Genomic DNA, 21712 nt, shown 5'->3' on the forward strand with positions numbered 1-21712 from the left:
TTCAGCGTATATTACTTGATATAATGAGTGGTTACTTTTGCCATGAACAAATAATTAAAACATCAAATAATTTAAACAATACAGAGATTCCGAAATGCGGGTGAGTTGCTCAGGTCTCGCAGGGTGGACCCTTTTGAATCCGGATTGAACTGATAGCCTTACTTCTTGGCTGCTATTAAAAAACTGGATAAGCCAAAATTTGATGCCTTCCTGACATAACATATTCAGTAGCTTTCCATGTTGCACATGAGATCGGGGTGGAGGTCATCTGGGGCTCGGCGCGGCAAGGTCATATGGTTGTTCCTGCTCATCAGTCATCGGCTGTGTCAATAGCAACGGGACAGGTGATCCTTGATGTTTACCAGGCCAGCTATAGGGAGTGCTTGTGGCAAAACAAAACAAAAGTTAACTCACCTTGGTGTACGTTAATTGAGCTATCATGTAATCCTTCTAATTTAAATATCTGAATGATTTAACAAATGTTTGTATAAGGGGTGTAATCAAAGTACCTTCTATGGAGATGTTGCTCTCATGCTGGGAGTAGGGCTGGGGTTCAAATTCCCGTTAGTTTGTGTCTGGCTGTTAAGTCCTTGATGCGGTGTGATGGAGCATGTCTGACTAATTTTTGTTCAGGTGCGATTTCCAAACACAAACGCAATCGGTTGCCCAGATTTGAGTGGGATCACGCCTACGTCCTGTTCATTGTACCAAATTTATCTTTGTGTGGGGATCAATCGCTCACATAATTGCCATCAATCAGTGAAAAGATTCAATATCATGCGCTTACATGAAATGATGCTTAGAATATTTCACCTATGGCTATCACCTATGGCAGATGGCCTCACAAATTTTATCTAAATTATGGTACATGGAAGTTGAACTTATAGCCAATTGAAACCATCAAACATTTTAAAAATTCACTCGAACTAGACTGATACAACGAGCAAATGACACCGAAAGTAGACCAGGCGCTGTCCGAACCTCACAGCCGCTCCCCTGACTCCTAATGTTACTGGAATCTGACAGTCTGCAATTCAGTGAGCGTTACCGCAGTAGTCCCCTCAGTTCTCGTTCATTGAAGATGCACCCTGCTAGTTGACACAATGAGGCATTTCAATCCCTACTTTAGTTAAGTACTGTTTGCCATGTTTGACTTGAGTAACGCACCCGTTTCATAATTCAGGGTTCAACTTTGACACACAGTATCCCACCTCTCTCGGATTTTTGACCAATATTGGGGATAAGTGTAAGGATTTCCTAGGTAGCCCGCACCGTTTGACGGACTAGTGACCATGTTAATGATTCACCCCTTCAGCGACCAGCGATTTGCCATTACGTTCTCCGATGTGAATATGATTCTTCAGATGAATGGAATCGGACGTTGCCATTTGGTAATTGGTAGATTTGACCTGACTCGAATTATCATTTCTTCCCAGTCAGGATGACCAAACGGCGTGCCGGATTGATCGCGTCGGGGGCACAACTGAGAGCTGTGTAAATCGCCACGCTTCTCCGGTCGGCGGTGGTATCAGCTGCATCCATGGCGTGAGATTCAACGACTTCCTTGATCGATCTGCGTCGTTAAGAATAAGATTAGATCGATCTGGTTCTCAAAGAGATAGTGTAATTTATCCGGCTGCTAGAACCTTGAGGTATTCTTATGCTTACAAGGGCTAATTTTGGTTAATTCAGGTTAATTCAAAGTTGTTAATGTATTAAGATACCGGAATAATACGGAGCTTTGCGTCGTTATCACGATTTTTCTGACTTATTGGTAAGATTATACGCACAACTGCGATCTCTCACGGCAGGGCTGGAAACTAAAGCTTGGTATACCGGACGCTAGGTGGCGAGCGCGTGCTTAGCTTGTCTGCGTGGTGGCACTGACAACGGAACGCACCGGCCGACGTTAGAGATGTAGGTGGCGTTGGCAGCGTGTCGTTCTGACCAGGGGTCACACCGCAAGTGGAATTGACGCTTGTGCATGCCAAAGTGGCCCTTCCCTTTCGTGCTGGTGGGATGGGTTTTGCAGTAAGCCAGGAATGTAAGGCTTCGCGCGGAACCGTGAAAGATTACCGAAAACCCGAGCTAACCGCATCGAACTGAGGTCCAATTATGAACGTTACTGAGTTCGTTGCACGAACCCCTTTGTCGTTGTTGAATAATTTTAAGGTCGTGCAGCGCGTTCAGGGGTCTGGGAAGGCGATACTTAAACTTGATAAGACAAACACGATTTAGAATGCTGATTACTACGGAGTGGGAAACCCCCTTATCAGTTGTCCTGTAACCTATTCTTGTTAGAGAAATCCTGTATTAACACGTATTGAACGGTTTGTAATACGTATTGAACGGTTCGATTGGGACGATTTCAAGAAACAAAAAGTTCTTACTCAGATTTTGGGCTTCTGAAATCTTTCTACACCAACTCTAGGCACACCACCAATGGACCACTGGCATACGAAGTAATTGTGACCTCTTTGCGTTCCTCGAGGTAACGTAAGGCGTCTATCATGGGTATGACAAAATGCGTAAAAGTAAGCTATGACTGGTTTGGGTTCTCAATGCAAGGATAAATGTAACCGGTCGCTGAAGATATCCTTGCCCAGGGATCAAGCGCTGATTTACAGGAATTTACATGATGATATGCCATGAGCTGCGCCTCTTGTTTCACCTTACTTTAAAGGTTGGTTTTATTGACTCCTTGAGACATTTCATTAATAGACGGCATTATATTAGGCATCAAGTTACTACTGGCGGCGATCTGACGTTAAATTTCAATTCAAGTCTGGGGTGCGTGGGTTCGTCACATCTTTATGAACGCTGATGGTAATTAGGCGGAACAAGGCACGATTTGGTAGGCTGACGGTTGGTGAGGCGGATAAAAAAAGGGAGAACACTTTAAGGAATTCCGCATAAACATATAACATTGCGTGCAGGTGACTGGAATTAGCACCAAATGACAGTTCATTTCGTGAAAATCTGGACGACATTAATCTTCTCTGCTTTCGGTGTGCCGGATTGACTGCGAAATGAGGTGTTGCTGACTCAATTCTGTGTTATACGCCCAGACAGGCGCTCATAGCTCCGTCGTGGTGACAGTTGACCCCCTGGCCCGACCGACCGCTCCGCTGCGTGTGGTACTCAACCTCGGTCGCTGTGTGTGCAGTGCGGGGTGTCATATTTCCACCATGTGACTACTGATCGTAAGTGGATGGTTCTGGCATCAATGACCTCCTTGATACTCGTCTCGCAACGCAATACAGCTACCCATTCCCTTTCCCAGACAGGTTGTTTAATTTTTCACGCTTTATTTTACACTACACGGACAATTTATGACAAAACTACCCAATGTGCTATTGCTAAATCGTACTCGAGATTGTCAACTTGTCAATCCCGTTGTTTACTTAAACCTAACCCCAACAAACGCGGCCTGCCTTATTCTTAATTCTAGACTTAATTAGTGACAGCATCGCGGCGCCTCAAGTGACACGTTACCAGATGGTTTTGACCATTTGCGGCGCGCTGGCCCGACGGACGGGGACCGATGCCGCATGACGTCACTTAATGATGTCAGAACTTTCACCCCTCCTATCCCGTCCTCACACCTACCCCCGGCCCTGGCGGTCGCGTACAAAGGAGCGTAAATGGTCGGCAAATGGTCCCGGCTCCGACGCAAATGTAAATGAACCATTGCCGCACTGCCGCCCCCGATTCCCATCATTCAACCCCGCAGCTGTCCCTATCTGCTAATGGTGGCAAGGCCTGACCCTACGGGACGGTAGGTCTAGACTGGGGTAGACGCCCGGTAGATATGGGGGAAGGGGGAGAGAATGCGTGTGTGGTGGGCATGGCTGGAGGGCTGGGAGTGGCAGGCAGCCTTCTGCTGATGACTCACTTGATTTTGGCGGCGTCGAAGATTGGTCTTGTTCTTGATGAGTGTTGCACCAGAGAGTCAGAGGAAGAGAGCACTCGTCCAGCCGGCAGAGACTCCCCGGGTGTTCTGTCCCTCTCCTCTTCTGCGGTCCGATTTTATTCCTTTGGTTATCCGGTTCCGGCGGGGGGTCGATTTCTGTGACCGGGACAGTTAATCGGTCCTTTCCTGGCTGATCTCCGGCGGCAGCCCCCTGACCGGGGCTTCGAGAGGAAGCACGTCCGGCGTGGCCGAAGCTTCGGATTTCTCCCCTCCTCCGCTGTTTCCGCTGGAGTCGGCCCCCGTTGCCGGTGTCGGATGTGACGTTTTCACACTCGATTTCCGCCGGGTGTCGGTTCTGGGCTGCGCCGGATGCGACGTTTCCTTTACACCAGCCTGCACCGGATGCCCTTCCTGCCCTGGCTCTAGCGATGGTGGGGGCGGCTGGCCCATACAGCTGCTGCGAACGGATGTCATGGCGCCGGAGTGTCTCGGACTGGCTCGGCGCCGGATGGTTTGTGTGTACTCCACCCGTCGGCGAACGTTTGATCTCGGGGCGTCAGCCGCCTTAATGGCAGCAGCTGCTCGGGCGTGTGACCCGGTCTCCTCCTTGGCTCCGGCGTCCCGGCAGACAGGGTACTATGTGAGGCAGTTTATATGTATGAAAAAGGTGAGATTTTGATGAAAAAAAATGTCACAGCATTCAGCTGTTACATTTTCAGGCTTCTTCTTTTAATTGTGCCCTCACAATTGAAGTGGAGTGTCTTGTACGAAGGTCCGGAGGCCTTGTGACTGGCAGATCCGCGTGTTCCCTCGATGTCTAGGGCGGCGACGCCTGCTTCTGTGACCATTAAGAGCGGGATGGGTGGGTTTTTGGTTTTGGACGATAGGGTGAGTGGCTCTGGGGTCTTCTAGTGACTGGACGTTGTGACTGGACTGGATGTGAGTTTCCCTTGAGGCCAGACCCTTGCCACCCCTTACCTTAACCTAGCTTACATGATATACGCCCCCGCCCCTTTTCCCCGAACGTTTCCCCACATTTCTAGGGTAGAGTCCCGACAGGTCGGCCGGTCGGTACACACTACACACCTGTTGCCTTCTCAGGTGGTAGGCGCCCTTCACTACTTAAACCTATCACACACACCGCGCGCGCATCATCACATCTGTACATCACCCCCACACATTTGCCCGAAGTCCAGCGTGGCTCGCCTGTGGCAACTTGGGTGCGGAGTCCTGGGCCTTGCCTCCAGTTCGTCGCCTGGCGAGGCCCTTCGGTCGGTTGGGTCCATTCCGGTTCAGCTGGCGTAGTCGTGTAGCTCGAGCCCTTTGACGCTGGGCCCTGGGCGCTTTACGGCAGCGCCCTTGCCTCCTCCTCCTCCTCCTTGGTGGCGACGTTGTTCATCTGGTTCCTGAAAAAACGTGGGGTTTTGGGAATCGCTGGGGGAAAGGAAAGGATCACTTGGGTCCTGTGCATGACCCTTGGAATGGGTAGGATGGCTGAAAGGAAGTTACCTTTTGAGGATTGGTCCTTTGGGTAGGATATTTCGTTCTTGCCGATTACAGCAGCTCTTCGCACTTTTCTTGTAGCTCCCGAATTTGTTTCTGTACCGTAGCGACCCTTGAGGCTTCTTCTTTTGTTTCGGCCATTGCCCGTTCCAGGGAACTCATTCGTGTCTGCAGCGAAATCATGGCTGAGTTCGGGCTTTCGGAATTGATTGGGGCGGATACTGCCGGAGGGCTTTGGATGACGTGTGTGCTGTTGGGTGTGACATTTCTGCGGCATAGGAAGATGGCGAGGATCACCACTCCAATCACTCCCAGAGTTCCAATGGAGATTGAAGTGTGGCCAATCACTGAGACTTCGCGGACGTCACTGGTCGGCTTCTGGTCCCACTCGGCCATTTTCCTTTTCAACTCGGACAGTTTAGGAGCCTCTTCGTCGGACGCTGGCATGGTGTCAATTATCTGTTCCAGGACAGTTTGGTCGAGATCCTTTGTAGCCGAAAGACGCTTGAAGATTGCTGAGACGTTCAGGTTCAACTTGAAGTGTGTCAGGTCATCTAGGTCAAAGTCCCTGGCTTGTGCCTCTCCTCTCAGATGGGCCGGTATGATATACTGGTCTCCTATCGCCGCACATCCGGGTGGCAGGGAGAAAACTCCGGTGCCCTGAAGTCTGAATCCTTTGGAAGGCTCATTGTCTTTGGCGCATTGCATGGCGAAAAGTTCCTCTTGAGGGAGGGCGTAGAGCCACTGGTGGTCTGACAGCGAGTAAACTTGGGGTTTCGTCCGGACGATCCTCCGGGTACAGTCTTGGTCAGCTGCTGCACGGTCGTCTCTGAATGCATGGTATAGGCATCCCTTGCGTGTTTCTCTGATGAGGGGTGCGAATCGCTGGCAAATTGTCTTCTTGGTGGTCGTTTTGCATTGTTCGACGTCTTCTTGGGTGATTTCAATGTGAAGTCGCTGGTCGTTTGAAATGGCGAAAAACTCCGCGCCAACATCCGTCTGCAGAGCTATTGTCGAGTTCATGAAGTGAGTCGGTATGGATGTGACATGGTACATGAAAAAGTCACCGTAGTTCTGGCTTTTCAGGGGAATTTGGACGTGTACCTCCCATCCATCGCTAGAAGCAATCGCCGCAATGTCGAGTACGTTGTAGATTTCCGTTGGTGTGTCTGTAAGAGTCACTGCGGTGGTCCATCCGGTCGGAAGGTGTTGTTTGATGTCTATCAGAATGGCCCTCAAGCTCTTGGGGTGTAGTATGGTTGGGGTGACTTTTCCTTGTTGGGTGTGCGCCATGGCTAGTACGATTTTCTGTACCTCATGGCGGAAGGCCATCACTGCTGCGCCGGCCGTTCTAATCGCTGAAGAAACAAGCTGTGTGAGGTCGATCTCGTTCCGGATGTTATGTCTGGCTTCTCGGGCTGCAACTAACGTGACTTCCAGGGTCGCGGTTTTCTCTGCCAGTCGAGCAATATTCTGCCTGTTCGTCTTTTGGTCTTTTGACAGTGTACCGATCAGAGTTGTTTGTAGCCCAACGATGTGATGTAACTGTCCCACCTTGGCTTCTACCTTCTTCACTTCTTGATGAATCCTTTGGGTGTCTTTCTCCGTGGATGTACCAAAAAGCCACTTCAGACCATCTCCAAGGAATGGTATCAGGGCTCGCTCCCTCCGGCTGAGTCTCAGTTCGCTGCGAAGTTCCAGGATTTCCTGCTCGGCGGCTTCTACCTCGGCTTCCATCCATATCTTCTCGTGTTTCCAGGTTTCCATTACTCCTTTAAGGAATTCGGTCTTTCGTATTTCTTCTTCGCGCGTCCCGTGCGGATTAGGGAAATTTGCGGCTTGATCGAGTAAGTCTGTTAGGGTTTTGGTGATGTCTTGAAATTGTTTCCGCAGATATGTGGCCTGGTCGTGTACATCTTTGTGGTGGAACCTCACCACTGCCGTCCAGACACCGGTGGCCAGCAACAGAGGTCCCCTTGGTTGGAACAGCAGCCCGCTGTGCAGGCCCGGAATAACCCTTTCGCGTTCTTCGGTGCCGTCTCCCGGCTCCTGCAGCGAGTTGGAGGTGTCGAGACACATCCAGATGATGAGCAGCCAAGTTCCTATGTTGATGATCTGTCGTGGCTTCATCTTGTCGATCCTGCAACAATGGAGAGGTTGTTAAGCACTCTCATCTTCGTTTCGTCGCGCGTTTCTTTCTCTGATCCGTTCCGAGCGTCGAATTATGGGGATTTCCCGAGGTCTGGTTGTCCGGCCCCGTCGTGTTCTGGGTTGGTAGGTTGATGAGGCTCCCCGGTTTTCATCTAATGTGGCGCGGAGGCTGGCCCTTCCCTGCCGTGGTGTCCCCATCCGAGGTGTACCGCTATCAGAGCTGTCCTCGAGATTGTGAGTGGGGTCGACCCTGAGCTGTGGTGGTGGATTGGGTTCGGTTGTGGCATGGGCATTGTGGGTGTGGTCAGCCACCATCCCTCCACTGGCTCCTCCTTGCTCGTCTCTGGCCTCCTCGTCCATTCGGTGTTCGTCACGAGCTCGAATCCTTTCAGATCTTCTAAGCGCTGGTTGGTCAGGTGGCTCATCTCGTAGGGTCTCTGGCTGGGGAGGTCTAGGAGCGTTGTGGTCCTCCTCTAGCGAGATGGGATGGCGCGCCGTGTTGACCAGTGGAACCTCGTCTTGCGGTGTTGTCGGGCCGCGCTCTGTTCTTTGGGCGGGGCTGCGACTGACTGTTTCTTGGGATGATCGAGAGGTTGGAGGACCCTGGTGGGTTCTCTCACTTGGCTCGCCTGTACTCTCCCGGGCTGGTGGTGCTAGATCGACGTCTGGTGCAGCTGGAGAGATAGTTGTTGGTGACGCGGGAGGAGTTTGGAAGGCTTCTGCTCCTTCGTCGTTCTCGTCTTGCTCTTCCGTCTCGGTATCTTCTAGACCAGACCAGTGTTCCGGGAATGGTCGGTAGCCCTTCTTCTCCCGCCGCCAGATTTCCAGAGGGGAGGGGCCTGTTGCTGTGGCTTGTGAGGCCTGGCCTCTGGGTGTATCTTCGTCTTCACACGGCCAAATGTGAACTGGCTTTTGCAGCTTCAATCGGTCGAGGTGGACTCTCAGAATCTTCCCACGTCGATTGGGGTGTTCGATTTTGTAGTTGAGGGGCCCGACTTTCTCCAGAATTCTGTATCCGGGCTTCCAGGGTGGGTGTAGTTTCTTGGTTTGTCCAACCGGAACTCTCTCGTCCAACAGCATCACCTCGTCCCCGACGTCGAAGTTCCGGTCCTTGCAGCCGCGGTCATGATACTGCTTCTGTCTCGTGTGAGCTTCTTGTAGCTGTGCTTGGACCCGTTCAAAAGCAGCGTGCATCCTGACCACCATTGCCGGTTTGCTCGTCAGTGCTAAACGGTCTGGATCCTCTTCTGATCGGAGGAGCAGATCTAGCGGTTCCCGTGATTGTCGTCCGAACATGAGGAAGAATGGTGTTTCCTTGGTGCTCTCCTGCACCGCCGTTCGGTATGCGTACATGACGTAGGGCAGGTGGACGTCCCAGTCTCGCTGATGCTCTTGTACGAATGCCCGAAGCATCGATGCCAACGTTCGGTTGAACCTCTCACAGAGACCGTCGAACTGTGGGTGGTACGGGGTGGTGAAGAGGTGGGTGATCTCCAGGAGCGAGCATAGCTGCTGCATCAGCTTTGCTCTAAAGTTTGGCCCGTTGTCGGTGATCAGTTTCGCCGGAAAACCGTACTCGAGGAATTTCTGCATGAGCGCTTCCGCTGTGGTCTCTGCTGTTTGGTCCTTCACAGCTAAGGCGAGAACGTACCGGGTGAGGTAGTCGGTGACGATGATCACGTACTTGTTTCCGGCCCTTGTCTGGGGCAGGGGTCCGAGGACGTCCACGGCGATGGTGTGCCAGGCTCCCCAGGGCTTTGGGAGCATACCCAACGGGGCTTTGATCTTCCTGCCTCGGTCTTTCTCTTGGCATGTTTGACATCCGGCAATGTACTTGGTACATTGGGCGTGCATGTGCTTGAAATGATACTTTTCCCTCAATTTGGCGAGCGTTTTCGTAAGCTTGAGATGCCCGGCGTGAGCATCTGCTACCGCTGTCTTTGCGAGACGGGCCGGGAGTAGGGGCTTGTATGTTTCTGTTCCGATTGCATCTCTGTCGATCTTTTCCAGCACTCCGTCGGTGGCGATTCGAATTGTGTCCTTTTCCACCCATTTCGGTAGGGGTCGTTGGTTGTTGATGGCGTCCCTGAGTTCGGAACAGTCGGGGTCTTGCTGTTGCTCTTGTTTCAGCAGTTGTCTCCCGAGGCTTTCCGATGCTGTTTTGTTGTTAGTCGCTTCTCTTCCCGAGGTTTGTTCGGTCTGTATGCTGTTGATGTCTCGGTCCCGGACGAGGCTGCTCCTGCTCATCTCAGATCTTCTGAGGGTCTGGATGTCGCCTCCTGGTGTTGCGCGTGATGTTTCTTCGCCTTCCGTCCCCATTGTTGGCCTTGATGGCGTGTCTTCTTGGATTTCCACCGGCCTGTGGTCACTCTCTGAGACTACTCTTCTGCTCTTGGGTGCACTTAGGTCCTGATCCCTTGAGGGCGTTGTCCTGTCGTCCTTGGCAGAGTGTGTTTCAGCCGCTGCGTTTGAATAGAGCTCTTCTTGTTTTTCTTCGGTCTCTTCCTGGTACATTCTGGACAGGAAATCGACATTCCGATGCATGCTCCCTGGCTTGTGGATGATGTCCAAGTCGTACTCCTGGAGAGCCATTTTCCATCGCTGAAGACGTGGGTTCCCGTTCTTCATATCCAGCAACCATTTGAGTGCCCAGTGATCGGTGGCCACCGTGGTCTTTCTCCCGAGGATGTAGGTTCGGAAGTGCTGGACAGCCCATACGAGAGCCAGGCACTCGAGTTCACAGGCCGAGAACTTTTCTTCGTTGGCGGTGGTGCGCCGAGATGCGTACCCGATGACCCTCTCTTTCTTCTCACTCTCCTTCTTTTGGCCTAGGATCGCCCCCAGTCCGGTCGAGCTCCCGTCGGTCATCAAGATGAATGGCTGTGAGAAGTCTGGGAGGGCGAGCACTGGTTCTTGGGTGAGAACTTGCTTCAGGTCGGCGAAGGCGTCCTCCTGTTTCTTTCCCCATTCGAAGGGCACAGTTGTTTTTGTGAGGTCCGTGAGTGGTTTCGCCCTCCTGCTGAAGTCTGGGACGAAGCAGCGGTAGTAGGAAGCCATCCCGATGAAGGAGCGTACCTCTCGGCGTGTTGTTGGAGGCGGCAGGTTGCGGATCTTTTCCACATTGTCAAGGTCGGGGCGGAGCTCTCCTACGGAGATCCGGTGGCCCAAGTAGGTGACGCTGTCTTTGGCGAAGGCGCACTTGGAGGGCTTCAGTTTGATGCCAGCTTCGCTCAGTCTGCCGAAGATCAGCTTCAGGTGCTCTAGGTGTTCTTCAAAGTTCTTCGAATAGCAAATAATGTCGTCGATGAAGCAGTGGCAGAACTTTCCTGTGTAGCCCGACAGGACGTGGGACATCAGGCGCTGGTACGTCGCAGGTGCTCCCTTGAGGCCGAACGGCAATTTAAGGAACTGGAACAAGCCCAGGAAGCATCGGAATGCTGTCTTCGGTCGGTCCTCGGCCGCCACTTTCACTTGCCAGTACCCTTGTTGGCAGTCCAGGCAACTGAAAATAGTTGCTTCTCCCAGCGTGTCGAAGATCTCGTTGTGTGCTACCGGGAGTGGGTAGTGGTCGGGTTTTGTGACCTCATTCAACCCTCGATAGTCGACGCAGAACCGTAGTTCACCTGTTTTCTTGGGTACCAGCACCACTCCGGCTGCGTAGGGTGAAACCGATGGCTCAATTACCCCCTTTTCCAGCATGTCCCGAACTTCTGTTTCCATGAACTCTCTTTGTGTTTGTGCTACTTGGTAGGCCGGTCTTCGAATTGGTTTGTTAGAGGTCAGCTCGATCCGGTGCTCGATGAGTTCACAGGTCCCCAGTTCTCCGTTCCAGGAAAAGCATTCCGAATGTTCTTCGACCAAGTTTTGAAGTTGTTTTCTTTGCTCCGGGTTCAGCGTTCCGGTATCGAGGATCTCCAGATCTCTTTTTTCTTCTTTCCTTCCTGCTGTGGCAGACGTTGGGGTGTTTCCTTCGCTGATGTGTTGACTGCTTGAGCTCTTTGATGTTGGCAGTTTTTGCTCGTGGCCTTCAACGTTTTCCTCTTGGGTGGTGGATTGCCTGGGTAGTTGGTCCGCTTGTTGGCGATTTTTCCTGGGCTGATCCTGACCCCGTTGCTGACGGCTCTGCTCACCTGCTGGCTTTCTTGTGGCACGGCTTGATTTTCCCCGGTCACTGGTTGCTCGAGTTGTATCCTTGGGGCGTTCCTTTTTCGTCTGGGACCGTTCAACTTGGTCCACTGTGTCTCCGATGCTGGTTAGGTAGAGGCCCACGCTCTCTTCTGGGGTGTTATCTTTCCCGTTCTCCAGTTTGATTTTGTTGGTTGGAGAGAGCCAGAGTGTTCTGTTGGCTGCGTCGATGACGATGTTGTTCTTTTGGATAAAGTCAAATCCGATTATGGCGTCATAGTGAAGCTCAGTACACATAAAAGCGTCGTGTTTCTTCCTTTCTCCTCCTAACTCGAATTCCACTGCTGCTTCTTGGGTGACCGGTATTACATGACCTGAGGCGGACCGAAGGACCACGCCCACTGCTTGGGAGGCTTGCTGTTCATGATGTCCGATGAGTGAGGATCTCACGATGGTGACCATAGATCCAGTGTCCACTAGAACCAGTGCCGGTTTTCCCTGGATCCTCGCTCGACAGGTACACGTTTTGATGTGTTGGTTAGCATCTCGTGATGTTGACGGCGCTATGTAGTTGGTCTCGATGACGTGATCGGTCGTCACCTCCTCCTCTAGGTGGATCGAAGGGGCGTTTCGTCCATTCGTCGCCGGCTGGTCCCCTAATACAGCCGGCGGTACCCGTTTCCCTGCTGGCGTTGGCTGGTAGGGCACTCGAAGGCCCGGTGTCCCGGACGGTGGCAGTTGAAGCACAGGCTCAGAGTCAAGTCCCTCTCCCGCCTGGCCTGGTTGTCGTAGCCGCCGAACCTCCTGCCATTCTGGGGCTCGGCGCGCCGCCATTCCCGTGCGGTGTTTGGGCCGTTCTGGAATCGGGCTGGCCTTGGGAGGGGCAGTTGTTCCCGGTATTGAGGCCTGGCATCAGAAGAGTTACCGTTGGGACGGGGCATCGCTCGGTTGGGATAGTATTTTCGGCGCGCTCCCCCCTGTTCGTCTTCGTCTCCCTCGTATTCGTCTTCTGATCTTTCAGTTGCACCAGCGGACCCGGTCTTTTGTTTCTTTGTCCTAGATGCTTCTGATCCCTTTTCTTTCTTCTCCTTCCGTTCTTCATCTCGCATCTCCAGCGCGGCTACGATTTTCTCCACCAGTCCGGTCGTTGTAGGCTCGGGAAATCCTTTCACATAGCAGCTTAGGACTTCCTCCTCCCGGTGGCTGGCCTCCACTGCCTCTTCTTCCGCTGCGGTTTTAACTGCATCGTCGAACGTCTTACATTTCCTCCTCCATACCATCTGGCGTAGATTGCTCCTTAATCCCCTGACGAAGTTGGTCCTTCTCATGAAGTCCAGGAGATTTTTTCTTGCTTCCTTCTGGGCAGTCTCGGCGATCAGCTTCTGTTCTGCAGTCATTGGTTCCTCTCCTTCTTCCTTTATGCCCAAGGGCTCCGATCCCAGAGCCCTCAGCGACAGCATGCGCACCGTTTGGGCCCATTCCTGGACGGTTTTTGAGCCTTGGGTGCCCGTGTTGAGGAGGAATTGGTGCCACTGCTCCTTTCCTGCTGTCTCAAACCGATCCTTCAGTGCCACCTGAAGCTCCGGCCATGATGTGATCTTCCCTTCGGATTTTAGCTGCTCTGCATGTTCACCGGCCTCACCCCGCAGACGGAACATGGCTGCCTTGAACGTCGCGTCGTCGGTCCAGCCGGCGAACTCCGCTGCCCTGTTGACCATCTGGATCCATTCTTGTAAGTTCTGCTGACCGTCGAAGTTGTCCACCGATCCGATCATCCTGGATCGCTCCATGATCCTGGAATACACAGAAGGGTTTCTTTTAGTGACCTTCTTCTTGGTATCGACGCAACATATGCATTTATCTCTTCCATCTTTGACCCTGCTCTTGTGGTAGTGTGGGTTCAATAAATACATATGCGTGCATGAATGCGTTAAATTGTTTTGTAAATGACCAAATTGTAGCCTTTGTTTCTGTTTTTGCTCTCTGGATTCATTCCTGCATGTGTTTCATTTTGACTTCGGCTCCTGTTCAATTTCTCCTGTCTTCGATCTTGTTCCTTTCTGGGCTCTGGTCTGTGCAATAATACTTCATGCTGGTTGTGCGTAATGGGTTGCAATTCTTCGCATAGTCAAACCAATTGTGCTCACTTGGCCGTCACCCTCTTGAATGATGTATTGTAGCACTTCCGCGTTCTATCCATCGTTAGCCTCCTCCTCTCTTAGGTTTGGGTTGATGCAGCTTTTAATGCGTGTTGCATGCAACAAGGCTGCAATATTCCTGAACATTGGGCTCCGACAATCTCCCTAGCTGTAATATCTTACTCCTTCGCAGCGTCTCAAGTCTTCGATCTTGTTTTCTTTCTTTCTTGCTTCTGGTATATGGAACTCTGTTGATTGCATGTTGCATGCAACTGGATTGCAACTCCTCTGGGTCGTAGCGTCTCAGGACTTGTTGGATGATATCCTGTCTTCACAGATAGTGCATACAACGTGTTTCCTCTCCATAGCTCCTCCAGTCTTCGAACTTGAATTTTTTCCTTTGGGTTCGGGTATGTGCAACTCTGCTGATTTCATGTTGCATGCAACAAAGCCATTGCCCCACGTTGGGCGCCACGAATGTGATGTTGCCCCCTGGGGGTCCGGAAGCGGTGGGGAGTATGTTTTCAAAAAAAATTTGTTTAATAATAAAATTTTTTCATCGGGGGTGTTTTTCTTGCCGAGATGGTTGCCGACCTGCGCCGTGCTCTGGAACAACCTCAGGTGAGTGTTTTAGGCTGGTAGATCCACAAATTGTTGATTAACTCGTTGACTCTCTTGCTGTTTGATTTTTCTCTTGTTCAAACGTAATTACACACCCATTTCCAAGTGATGATCGGTCCGTTGGTTTCAAGCTGATCGATTCCCTTCCGCCACCGTTCCTTGTGCCTGGGCTTCGTCACAAACAATATTTATAATGAGGCTGGCTTGTCGCTTGTCAACATATAGTCTTCCTGCCTGGGATGGTGTCTGCATCGTAAGGAATTTTGGGATGTGGAAGTCTCCCCCTATCAACAAATTTTGATGCCTCCCGTTTAAGGGTCAGCCCTTAGCCACCGTCTGATTAGGATAAAAATACGAATCAATCCTTCTGTTTTTCCTCCTTTGTCTCGAAAGAACAATAGATTATGCCCCAGTTTAAGGTCACCTTTATGCTGAGGGTCAAATCTCCCGCTGGTCCTTATTCTACCGACGCGTACATCAATCTTTCACCGACGCACACTTCCTTTCATACAACACCCATCCCGCTACGATGAATTTCCTTCCGAGTTGACCTCTCGGTCCCTCCCAACGATAAATCTACTCCCTCCAGCGGTGCATAGAAGTGCCATAAACGTAAGTGTTTTTTTTTTTGGATTCCGTGTTAAATGTAAGGGGGATTAAAAAAAAATAATTCTTGTCTCAATCACACCTCACAACGACTTATTGCGCCCCACTGTAACCCTGGATCTCTTGGTGCCCGTCCTAGCACCCTCCTTTGGCCCCTCTCGGCCATTTAGCCTAGAACCTTACATCACTCGACCCGGATTACTTGTCTAAAGGTACGACGCGGTGTAGCGACTGGTTATTAGCGTTCGTCGACGGGTGTGATTGGTTCTCTCTCTCTCTCCTGCCGCTCACGGCACGTCTCAGTTTCCCTACTAAAATCCCGCGGCCGGACGTTGGTTACTGACCCTTGCAGCCCTTCTGTGAGAGACCGTCTTACACGTTTTCACCTAACGAACCGGTGGACACAACCCCTGCCGCCCCGACGACCGCAGTCTCACTGGGCTCATAGACAGGTACCTACTCAGTACTCTCATGCAGTCATGGCACCCGCAAGTGGCGCCTTTGAATCATTGACCGGTGTGACTCGAAGACTCCATGACTGAATCTATCCTGCAATTTTATCCGACGCCGTGGAATTCTATCCTGCAGATGTGTGTTCAAACGCGTTAGCGTCATGAATGATACATGCTGCCATCCTTCCGACGGTGGACTCACCTCATCCCGGCGGTATTGCTTCCTTCGCCTTATCCTCTATCATCTTCGTATTTACCACTCACCTTCAGCGGGGTGCTCCCTCGCCCCTGTCTGACTCTCTGTCTTCTGAACGAACTCACCTCTCTGTTGGGCGTCTTATGGCGTTCTATTTGCTCAACTACCATAAATTATTTCCTTTCAACGAGGGACTATCCCAGTCCAAGCAGGTTCCGACGTATCAGAGAGTTAGAAGCACATAGAAGTGCTGCAACATACCTCCTCTCCGGCTAGCATCAATCTTATACTTCCTTGCATATCCTTGGTCTCCATGGTTAGGGATACCTAAGCATTCCACGGAAATCAGTTGGGTATCTCCTTACCTGTCTAGTTCATGAAGGTGTATGTCGGTGTCTATCAGTCATCTCATCGAGATTCGTCCAAATTGCAGTTGTGACTTGTACGTATCGAATAACGAGGAACAGTCACGTAACTTTTATTTCCGCGACAATTGTTACGCCCGTCAGTACGCCCATAATTTGGTAAGCATCATGGACTTCCACCAGTGACGTCATTTATTTCTTATGATTGCTCAGTGTTGACCTTGGCAAGGGAGTTGACTCGTGACGTCTTTTAAATCGTGGCCCTTGGAGAACGGCATCAAGATAATTACCACAGATAGGTCGGATTAATTTGGGGGAGCCCTGGACGGAGTTCCAAGACGGAGTACTGCGACGGCAGCGAAATAGGGCCCAGGCTAACCCATATAATTTTTGCTGGAGGGGGAAAAAATTCTACACACAAAAATTTGTACATCAGGGAACGATTCGCGATTCCTCAATTTAATCAAGGAACCCATATAGACAAAGATTTAAACCCTTCAAGCGTTTGTTCCAACCCCCACTATATCTTCGGTCACGTGATCGCCTTGGTAAATCCTTTTGTTTGCAATGTTGTGACTTTAACAAAACAAAAAAAAAATGTGTTATACCCTTTGAACCGTAATCGTGTAACCGCATTTCAAAATTTTGTATAACTTAACTTAACAAATAAACAAAAGAACGTGATATTTCGGGGTCTGTGTTTTGGCCAGTCCCTTTGCGACTCAGATTCTTTACCTACCTTATGGCCTGATAAGCAGATGGGCTTATGTAAACGAATCATTGAACCTACGGGGGCTGAAACTTTATCCCTCTTTCACTCCCGGATTATGATATCCTGGCAGGAACTTTGGCAGTTTGCGCAACAACTGTGTGGTGAAGGAAAAGCTTTACGCCCGGCCGACACCGCAGATCTCGGCTACCAAATGCGTTCGGTTGGCATATCTTGCTCGCGCAATCCCCTAACCTTGAACCCACGCTGGTTTTCAAATGTTGGGTTTTGCCGCGGCGTGGACTCGGTGATAATTGTGGAAATTTATTAGTTTCGCTGTAAATTGGGTGGGGTTATCGATAAATTTTGATATTAGACCTAGATCTTTACCGCAATTCCTCTTGGTTCGTAAGTATTTATGGCGAACTGGTAAGTGAGGTGTGCGCAAAAAATTTACCTCAATTTGATTCTCCGGACTCAGCTCAATTTCAAATGATATATTGACTGCCCTTTTTTTTGAATTTCGTGAGATATGTCATATAATTCACTTGTTTTGCCCTGCTAGACCCACGTGTGAGGCTCAAGTTTGAATTCACTGCACAATATGAATGGGTTCTTGTAGGTACTATCTGTTGGGCAGAATTTAGTTCAGGTCGGATATGATTGCAAACAATCAAAAAAAATACAAGTCATTCAGCGTATATTACTTGATATAATGAGTGGTTACTTTTGCCATGAACAAATAATTAAAACATCAAATAATTTAAACAATACAGAGATTCCGAAATGCGGGTGAGTTGCTCAGGTCTCGCAGGGTGGACCCTTTTGAATCCGGATTGAACTGATAGCCTTACTTCTTGGCTGCTATTAAAAAACTGGATAAGCCAAAATTTGATGCCTTCCTGACATAACATATTCAGTAGCTTTCCATGTTGCACATGAGATCGGGGTGGAGGTCATCTGGGGCTCGGCGCGGCAAGGTCATATGGTTGTTCCTGCTCATCAGTCATCGGCTGTGTCAATAGCAACGGGACAGGTGATCCTTGATGTTTACCAGGCCAGCTATAGGGAGTGCTTGTGGCAAAACAAAACAAAAGTTAACTCACCTTGGTGTACGTTAATTGAGCTATCATGTAATCCTTCTAATTTAAATATCTGAATGATTTAACAAATGTTTGTATAAGGGGTGTAATCAAAGTACCTTCTATGGAGATGTTGCTCTCATGCTGGGAGTAGGGCTGGGGTTCAAATTCCCGTTAGTTTGTGTCTGGCTGTTAAGTCCTTGATGCGGTGTGATGGAGCATGTCTGACTAATTTTTGTTCAGGTGCGATTTCCAAACACAAACGCAATCGGTTGCCCAGATTTGAGTGGGATCACGCCTACGTCCTGTTCATTGTACCAAATTTATCTTTGTGTGGGGATCAATCGCTCACATAATTGCCATCAATCAGTGAAAAGATTCAATATCATGCGCTTACATGAAATGATGCTTAGAATATTTCACCTATGGCTATCACCTATGGCAGATGGCCTCACAAATTTTATCTAAATTATGGTACATGGAAGTTGAACTTATAGCCAATTGAAACCATCAAACATTTTAAAAATTCACTCGAACTAGACTGATACAACGAGCAAATGACACCGAAAGTAGACCAGGCGCTGTCCGAACCTCACAGCCGCTCCCCTGACTCCTAATGTTACTGGAATCTGACAGTCTGCAATTCAGTGAGCGTTACCGCAGTAGTCCCCTCAGTTCTCGTTCATTGAAGATGCACCCTGCTAGTTGACACAATGAGGCATTTCAATCCCTACTTTAGTTAAGTACTGTTTGCCATGTTTGACTTGAGTAACGCACCCGTTTCATAATTCAGGGTTCAACTTTGACACACAGTATCCCACCTCTCTCGGATTTTTGACCAATATTGGGGATAAGTGTAAGGATTTCCTAGGTAGCCCGCACCGTTTGACGGACTAGTGACCATGTTAATGATTCACCCCTTCAGCGACCAGCGATTTGCCATTACGTTCTCCGATGTGAATATGATTCTTCAGATGAATGGAATCGGACGTTGCCATTTGGTAATTGGTAGATTTGACCTGACTCGAATTATCATTTCTTCCCAGTCAGGATGACCAAACGGCGTGCCGGATTGATCGCGTCGGGGGCACAACTGAGAGCTGTGTAAATCGCCACGCTTCTCCGGTCGGCGGTGGTATCAGCTGCATCCATGGCGTGAGATTCAACGACTTCCTTGATCGATCTGCGTCGTTAAGAATAAGATTAGATCGATCTGGTTCTCAAAGAGATAGTGTAATTTATCCGGCTGCTAGAACCTTGAGGTATTCTTATGCTTACAAGGGCTAATTTTGGTTAATTCAGGTTAATTCAAAGTTGTTAATGTATTAAGATACCGGAATAATACGGAGCTTTGCGTCGTTATCACGATTTTTCTGACTTATTGGTAAGATTATACGCACAACTGCGATCTCTCACGGCAGGGCTGGAAACTAAAGCTTGGTATACCGGACGCTAGGTGGCGAGCGCGTGCTTAGCTTGTCTGCGTGGTGGCACTGACAACGGAACGCACCGGCCGACGTTAGAGATGTAGGTGGCGTTGGCAGCGTGTCGTTCTGACCAGGGGTCACACCGCAAGTGGAATTGACGCTTGTGCATGCCAAAGTGGCCCTTCCCTTTCGTGCTGGTGGGATGGGTTTTGCAGTAAGCCAGGAATGTAAGGCTTCGCGCGGAACCGTGAAAGATTACCGAAAACCCGAGCTAACCGCATCGAACTGAGGTCCAATTATGAACGTTACTGAGTTCGTTGCACGAACCCCTTTGTCGTTGTTGAATAATTTTAAGGTCGTGCAGCGCGTTCAGGGGTCTGGGAAGGCGATACTTAAACTTGATAAGACAAACACGATTTAGAATGCTGATTACTACGGAGTGGGAAACCCCCTTATCAGTTGTCCTGTAACCTATTCTTGTTAGAGAAATCCTGTATTAACACGTATTGAACGGTTTGTAATACGTATTGAACGGTTCGATTGGGACGATTTCAAGAAACAAAAAGTTCTTACTCAGATTTTGGGCTTCTGAAATCTTTCTACACCAACTCTAGGCACACCACCAATGGACCACTGGCATACGAAGTAATTGTGACCTCTTTGCGTTCCTCGAGGTAACGTAAGGCGTCTATCATGGGTATGACAAAATGCGTAAAAGTAAGCTATGACTGGTTTGGGTTCTCAATGCAAGGATAAATGTAACCGGTCGCTGAAGATATCCTTGCCCAGGGATCAAGCGCTGATTTACAGGAATTTACATGATGATATGCCATGAGCTGCGCCTCTTGTTTCACCTTACTTTAAAGGTTGGTTTTATTGACTCCTTGAGACATTTCATTAATAGACGGCATTATATTAGGCATCAAGTTACTACTGGCGGCGATCTGACGTTAAATTTCAATTCAAGTCTGGGGTGCGTGGGTTCGTCACATCTTTATGAACGCTGATGGTAATTAGGCGGAACAAGGCACGATTTGGTAGGCTGACGGTTGGTGAGGCGGATAAAAAAAGGGAGAACACTTTAAGGAATTCCGCATAAACATATAACATTGCGTGCAGGTGACTGGAATTAGCACCAAATGACAGTTCATTTCGTGAAAATCTGGACGACATTAATCTTCTCTGCTTTCGGTGTGCCGGATTGACTGCGAAATGAGGTGTTGCTGACTCAATTCTGTGTTATACGCCCAGACAGGCGCTCATAGCTCCGTCGTGGTGACAGTTGACCCCCTGGCCCGACCGACCGCTCCGCTGCGTGTGGTACTCAACCTCGGTCGCTGTGTGTGCAGTGCGGGGTGTCATATTTCCACCATGTGACTACTGATCGTAAGTGGATGGTTCTGGCATCAATGACCTCCTTGATACTCGTCTCGCAACGCAATACAGCTACCCATTCCCTTTCCCAGACAGGTTGTTTAATTTTTCACGCTTTATTTTACACTACACGGACAATTTATGACAAAACTACCCAATGTGCTATTGCTAAATCGTACTCGAGATTGTCAACTTGTCAATCCCGTTGTTTACTTAAACCTAACCCCAACAAACGCGGCCTGCCTTATTCTTAATTCTAGACTTAATTAGTGACAGCATCGCGGCGCCTCAAGTGACACGTTACCAGATGGTTTTGACCATTTGCGGCGCGCTGGCCCGACGGACGGGGACCGATGCCGCATGACGTCACTTAATGATGTCAGAACTTTCACCCCTCCTATCCCGTCCTCACACCTACCCCCGGCCCTGGCGGTCGCGTACAAAGGAGCGTAAATGGTCGGCAAATGGTCCCGGCTCCGACGCAAATGTAAATGAACCATTGCCGCACTGCCGCCCCCGATTCCCATCATTCAACCCCGCAGCTGTCCCTATCTGCTAATGGTGGCAAGGCCTGACCCTACGGGACGGTAGGTCTAGACTGGGGTAGACGCCCGGTAGATATGGGGGAAGGGGGAGAGAATGCGTGTGTGGTGGGCATGGCTGGAGGGCTGGGAGTGGCAGGCAGCCTTCTGCTGATGACTCACTTGATTTTGGCGGCGTCGAAGATTGGTCTTGTTCTTGATGAGTGTTGCACCAGAGAGTCAGAGGAAGAGAGCACTCGTCCAGCCGGCAGAGACTCCCCGGGTGTTCTGTCCCTCTCCTCTTCTGCGGTCCGATTTTATTCCTTTGGTTATCCGGTTCCGGCGGGGGGTCGATTTCTGTGACCGGGACAGTTAATCGGTCCTTTCCTGGCTGATCTCCGGCGGCAGCCCCCTGACCGGGGCTTCGAGAGGAAGCACGTCCGGCGTGGCCGAAGCTTCGGATTTCTCCCCTCCTCCGCTGTTTCCGCTGGAGTCGGCCCCCGTTGCCGGTGTCGGATGTGACGTTTTC

The 21712-nt window shown here is 50.1% G+C and overlaps 1 long non-coding RNA gene across 1 annotated transcript; it reads left to right on the forward strand.

Annotated features, from left to right (window-relative positions):
• Positions 1-419: 419 nt before the first annotated feature.
• On the forward strand, positions 420-20810 carry LOC122368115. The gene is made up of 3 exons (XR_006254188.1): positions 420-1545; positions 18908-19016; positions 19283-20810. It is a non-coding gene; the product is annotated as an uncharacterized LOC122368115 (long non-coding RNA).
• The last annotated feature ends 902 nt before the right edge of the window (positions 20811-21712 follow it).

The sequence above is a fragment of the Amphibalanus amphitrite genome, unplaced genomic scaffold (assembly GCF_019059575.1).
Source record: "Amphibalanus amphitrite isolate SeventyFive unplaced genomic scaffold, NRLGWU_Aamphi_draft 000924F_arrow, whole genome shotgun sequence".
Taxonomy (NCBI): domain Eukaryota; kingdom Metazoa; phylum Arthropoda; class Thecostraca; order Balanomorpha; family Balanidae; genus Amphibalanus; species Amphibalanus amphitrite.